This window comes from Helianthus annuus, chromosome 15, assembly GCF_002127325.2.
Source record: "Helianthus annuus cultivar XRQ/B chromosome 15, HanXRQr2.0-SUNRISE, whole genome shotgun sequence".
Taxonomy (NCBI): domain Eukaryota; kingdom Viridiplantae; phylum Streptophyta; class Magnoliopsida; order Asterales; family Asteraceae; genus Helianthus; species Helianthus annuus.
Window position 1 is genome coordinate 66,989,103 of NC_035447.2, and position 6,625 is coordinate 66,995,727.

General features: G+C 37.8%; 1 long non-coding RNA gene across 1 annotated transcript; it reads right to left on the bottom strand.

Moving 5' to 3' along the window:
- Nucleotides 1-3,760: 3,760 nt before the first annotated feature.
- LOC110895623 lies at nt 3,761-5,549 on the bottom strand. The gene is made up of 2 exons (XR_002567269.2): nt 5,072-5,549; nt 3,761-4,013 (listed from the first exon to the last, which is right to left on the bottom strand). It is a non-coding gene; the product is annotated as an uncharacterized LOC110895623 (long non-coding RNA).
- Between the last annotated feature and the right edge of the window lie 1,076 nt (nt 5,550-6,625).

The following is a 6,625-nucleotide window of genomic DNA, read 5'->3' on the forward strand; positions in this document are numbered from 1 at the left end:
CTTACCCTTTGGTGGTTTGTTAATACGAGAACGAGTTGAACGATGGACGAGTCACAAAGGTTTGAATGTTATTACCGAGACGACCATATATAAGTTTTCACAATTAAAACGAGGACGATTTAAACGATCTAAACGAGTAAACGATTTGGGAACGATATGGGAACGATTTGGGAACGATTTGGAAACGATTTGGAAACGATGCTAAACGATTTCGATAAACAATTGTTTTTTTTTTTGTTAAGTGTATAGATAACGAGACGGGGGTAATATGATGAAAACATGGTAGATACGCCGCTGGTACTTCTTATATATAAGTGTTTTCATCATATTACATATCGTGGCGTTATTTAGTTCACTTGGGTAAACGATTTTGAAACGATGTCACACAATGATGTTTTTCTAAGAGATATAAACTATACGAGTTTTTAACGAGTTTTTACAAGATATTTTACAAGTTGGTTTTCTAAAACAAATGTTTTTGGGGTTAAGAAGCATGGCTGCGAGATTTTATAAACTATAATCAACTTGATTTGAGTTGGTTAACTATGTTGCAATACATTTTTCAAAACAAGGTTTGTATTTTGACTCTTGTAGTCTAATAAAGTAATGCAACATATACACGAGCCATGATTCCGTTACTCTTATAAAACCTATGTACTCGCCAGCATTTCTTTGCTGACTAAGTTTTTACATATGCTTCAGGTGTTGATGCTTGATCGATTACTAGGATGCATGCGTCACGTAGGATCTGGACAAGGCCTTAGTGACATAATAACGATGATAGATGATATAAAATTTGTTTGTTCTATGTGTTAAAGACAATGTAATGTTTAATATAATCAATAAAACAAAACTATTTTGTATCCATGGTTGTGAAACAATAGCTTCTGTTACAACACTCCCCGATGTTTCCGCCACGGTTTGTTGTCCTACGTGGTCGGGTGTGACAGAAGAAGTTGGTATCAGAGCCAATGGTTATAGGGAATTAGGTTATTAGTAATGCTTTGACCTAGACTATAACTTTAGGACCCTAACACAAGTTTACTTGTGTTTAGATTTTAAAACAAAACCGTCACCTATCCTTAGGTGATAACCACAACGAGAACATAAATCCGAATCTGCTTCAAAAATTAATCATCCGTTCTAGGATTATTGATTACTAGGTTTTGAACCCTTTGTTATATGGTTTTGAACCCTTCCAGTTTGATTCATATTTGGCTTAGTGCCTTTTGAATTTTCAAAATCTCGTCAAAGTTTGGGTCTAAATAGTGTGAACACGTGCAAACTGGAAGAGTGGGTGCCTGTACTCTGAGTTTTCTGTCTAAGGCTAGAGTGTTCGTACAAATCCGCAGTATCGGACCAGTCACTCTTACCTGGGAACTCTTGGGGTGAGTGTCCACTTATAGGCGAGCATGTCTTCAGCAATACATTATTTTTGATCCATTTACTTTGATTAGTCACTCCGTGTCGTTTGTTTGTTCGAGGTAACGAACAAATGATTGCCTTTCTGCTATTTTGACGGTATTTTTCAATACCTCTTTTGCTTTTCAACCTCACTCGTTTCTCTTATGTCCTTATTAGACAATGCCTCCTCGACGTGAAGCACAATCTTTCACTATTGAAGAAATCACAGCCTTGGTTTCTCAGCAAGTGGCTGCTGTACTTCCAGGCGTTGTGACCCAAGTCCATGAGGTATACAACAACAACAATAACAACAATGCGCCGTGCAACTTCAAGAGCTTCAATTCTGCAAAGCCTCTAAAGTTTTCTGGGTCGCAAGGAGCAACTGCGCTCTTGCAGTGGTTTGAGAGTATCGAGAGCACATTCAGACACGTCCAGTGTCCGAATGCGCAGAAGGTTGAATTTGCTTCTAGTGTGTTTGAGAAGCGAGCGCTTACCTGGTGGAATGGTATTATGCGCGATAGGGGTGCCGAAGTGACATTGGCACAAACGTGGGATGAGCTTCGGGCTCTCATGATGAAAGGGTTTTGTCCCTGTCACGAGATTCGAGCTTTGGAACGAGAGTTTGACGATTTAAAGCAAGATGAGGCTGAACATCGTGCGTACACGGATCGTTTTGAAGAACTCAGTATATTGTGTCCCACCATGGTTACCCCTCTGGAGAAAGCAATCGAAAGATATATCGATGGTCTACCCGATTCTATGCTGGATATTGTGACCGCTGTTAAACCCACTACCCTTCGTCAAGCGATCGAGTTATCTGCTACCCTGACTGAATCCCAAGTCAGGAAGGGTAAACTCACCCGCAAGGGTGACAAGAAGAAATCGTCTGATTCTGCGAAAGACAAGACAAAGGGTAAGGGTAAGGGTAAGGAAGGTGAGACGACAAAGAAGTCGAGGAAGCGGAAGGATGCTCAGAATTTCGCTGTAACAACACAGACTGAACAGAACCCACCGGCTCAGCCTCCTGCAAAGAAGGCATATGCAGGTACCGCACCTCATTATGCACGCTGCAACGGTCATCACGTTGCACAGCAAGCTTGTAAGAAATGCACAACGTGTGGAAAACTTGGGCATTTGGCCAATATTTGTCGTCTGGGACAAAATCAGTTTGCTCAGGTTCAAGCTCCGATTCAAGGGAATGCTGCAAGATTCCCACCGGGTTCATGTTTCAACTGTGGAGAGTTTGGTCACTTCCGCAACAATTGTCCAAGACTGGTGAATGCAAACGCGAATGCTAGTGCGAACCCGAATGCGAACGTCAACGTCAATGTGAATCCAGCACGTGGACGAGTGTATAACATCAATGAGGCAATCAATGATGCAGCAGTGAACGATTAGTATTTTGTATTTCCTCTGGTTGTTATCTTTTAACATTTAAAGACAATGCGGTTGTTATATAAATAAAAATTTATGGTTTTTATTTTGTGAACCAATGCAATTGTATGAATGTTTGATGCAACCTTATGATGTCAATACAAAAATAAACCACTCATGTGGTTCTATCTTTTTATGATCACTTGTGATCTCCCCTAGAACCTTAAACGCCCGTTTCTTTTAAGAAACAAAAGCCCAAAGCTATCTACGAAAAAGATATGTTGCTTTCCCAGCACATGTCACCGAGGAGAAAGTCAAGAGCAAGAGTGCTTAGGATATTCCGACTGTTCGGGGTTATCCAGACGTGTTTCCTGATGAACTGCCTGGTTTGCCTCTAGTTCTTCATGTCCTGTTTCATTTTAACCGTGTACCCAACGCCAACCCAATTGCAAAAGCGCCTTATCATCTTGCACCGTCGAAGATGCAAGAATTATCGAAGCAGCTTCAAGAGTTATCTGATAGGGGATTCATCCGTCTGAGCTATTCACCCTGGGGAGCTCCTGTCCTCTTCGTGAAAAAGAAAGATGGGTCTTTTCGAATGTGTATCGATTATCGTGAGCTTAATAAGCTTACCATCAAGAATCGATATCCCCTACCTCGAATTGATGATCTCTTTGATCAACTGCAAGGTGCTTCATGCTTTTCAAAAAAATCGATCTACGTTCTGGGAATCATCAACATCGTGTTCTTGAAGAAGATATTCCCAAAACTGCTTTCCGCACATGGTATGGCCATTATGAGTTCTCTGTCATGCCCTTTGGTTTGACAAATGCTCCAGCCATCTTTATGGACTTAATAAATAGGGTCTGTAAACCTTATTTAGACAAGTTCATCATTGTGTTCATCGACGATATTTTTGTCTATTCGAAGTCTCGAGCCAAGTGAAACACCCTTGTCATTATTTAATGGTTTTTGTAAAGTATACGACAAACAACATGTAATTATGACTACATATACTTTGTAAAAATACGGGTTTGTTTAAACTTTACAATTTTAAAATAATACAACATAACATAATTGAGTACGTCGTTTAAACATTTCAAAAGTTGTTTAGCAAACAGTTTACATCATAAACGTTGTTTAAACCGAGTTGATTTATGCGGAAGCTTCAAGAGTATGTGTTCGGTCCTTCAAAAGTTGCTTGATCGTCACCCATAATCCTTGAGTACCTAAGACTGAAATGTTTACATAAACATTTATATTAGAATGCTTAGAAATGATACTTGATCGAAACTAAGATCGAAATGAATTTGAAAATTTACAATTTATATAAAATTTATAAACATTCAGGCCCTACCGTAACTTACGGTTTCACCGTAAGTTACGGTGGTCAATTTCCAATAATGGTCCACCGTAAACCAGTAGACTCACACCGTAAGCTCCTGACCTGTACCGTAACTTACGGTACTACCGTAACTTACGGTAGTCCCTGTAAATCCATCTTTTGGTTGCTTTGTTCATTATACTCAAGCCTAAATCTCGGATTTCGCTCTTTCTAACATACCAATACATTAGTTTCTCGAAATTCTAATATGTTACATATGAACCAATATCAAAGATCAATCAATCATATTCAAAATATCATGCATATCACGTTATATCAATTTACTAATGTGCAAGGTTCAAATTACGGGTCTCTTATGAATTCTTAACCCGTTTTACCTATCTACTCCTTTTGACCCGTGAAGGGAAGTTAAACACTTTTAACTATACATCTATATATATAAGCGTACCTGGCTCGGGTCAACATATTGACTCGTTTTAAGACCTTGTCTCTATAATATGCTAATTCATAGCCTCGCTAATTCATAAACCAATTACCCTGCGAGCATGAGACTCGACATACACTTATTACTCGTTAATTGTCAAATGGTATAAATATTACCATTTGACCCGTTTGGTCTAGACTACCAAATATTTTGTGCTTAATATTAAATGGTGTTGTTTTAAACTTCAACTCTTTTTCGTCTACACATGACTAATTCGTCGTTTTACTCTTTTTATTCGTTTAGGCTTATCTTAATAAGTAGCCATTCAAAAACTCATTTTATATATATGTCATCTCGTGACCAATTACCATTTCGCCCATATTACCATTAAACATGGTTTATCATTATTTTATATGTCCCGACCCGTTTCATTTCGTGTCGGAACCATATTTCAAATATAGCTTTTGTCGTATTTACAACCTATGAATAATCACATTACAAAAGAGGGCGTAAGCTTTACTTACCTCGCATCCAAATTACGCTTTCCTTTTCGTACTTGCTCCGTTTGACCCGCTTCATTCCAAGCCTCCATCTAGCTTGTCAAGAGTCAAACTATCATCATAATTCACAAGGTGGTTAGATTAGTCATTATAACCACGACTATTCCACCTTACGTGTTTTCTATGTCAAAACTACTATTCGACTCCGTCCATGGTTAGTTTAACTCTTCAAAAGTTAACTACCCTTAATTATATGATATGTGCATATAAGCTAAATCGACTTCATAATTAAAATTTGTATTACCCCACATCACACATAATTAGTCGAACTAGGAAATTACGCGTTTGATTCATAATTTCAACATATGAACATTGTGGGCATAATTTATAATATCAACAATCAAGTTTCGTATCACTGAAAATAGGCTGTTTTTGGTGACCTGTTTAACCTGTTTACAAGTCTTCAAAAATTATGATTTTTTTATGTGGCGTACCTCTCGGAGGGGTAGCCCTTGTGTTAATTCATTACTAAGCTGCAATCAGATTCGTCACTTCTGACTGCGATTTCGGAAAAATTCATTAAAAATTCCTCGGTTATCCGATTGACGAAATTCCAATTGGAGATTTTTCTAATAACTTAATACTTTCTACAGTAAGAATTTGAGATCATAACTCAATTCCTAAATTGAGTTATGACATTCGTAATGGGCTGCAAATTCTGCCAGAAAACGCAGCTTGAACCTTTGATACGGAAAAATTCATAAAACGCTCAATTTTAGTCGAAAAAATGCGATTCCAGTGGGGTTTTAAAGATATTTCCTGGAATTACATTTTAGACTCAAGAAACAAACGTTTTTGTCACGTTTTGTCCATGTTACAGCCAATACAATTCGGCTGTAAATTCTGATCAGAAGCTGTTTGAATTCAGTTTTCAATCGAAACATGTTTATGATATTATAGCACTATTTTTAGCCATCAAAAACCCTAAAAACATCACATTACACGAATTTAGCATCATCACACTTATCACCTTCAATGGTGATCATGAATTCACAAGATTTAGACCTAATTTCATCATATGCTTGTCTAGGGTTTACTCCTAGACACTACAATGTTCCTATTTCATCATATAACGAACATGCATCAACAAATTTCGAATATCCTAAATTCATGAGAATTTCAAGTAGAGAATTAACATCAAATTTTACATACCTTACAACCCCCTTGCAATGGGGATCAGTAATCTATGCTCGATTTTCGTTTTGGACCAAATTTGCACCTCCAATTTGAGAGTTTTAGTAAGGATTTTAGGGTTTGAAGAAACCCATCGCCTCCTGCTTCTTTGTACGACCAGACATCCCCAAATGGGGTGTTTGGTTTTTGTTTTAATTAAATTAGCAACATAAGTTTCGATTTTAACATCTTTGGCCCCTTCATTTTCCTTAGTTCATAATTTAAGTGTTTTAACCCACTCATAAGTCACTATCTAACTAGGTTAGAATTATTCCTAGTTAGCTTAGTAGGTTCGGGAAGTCGTAACCCCTTTTACTTTAAGTCCCGTTAAATCGGGCCTTTTAT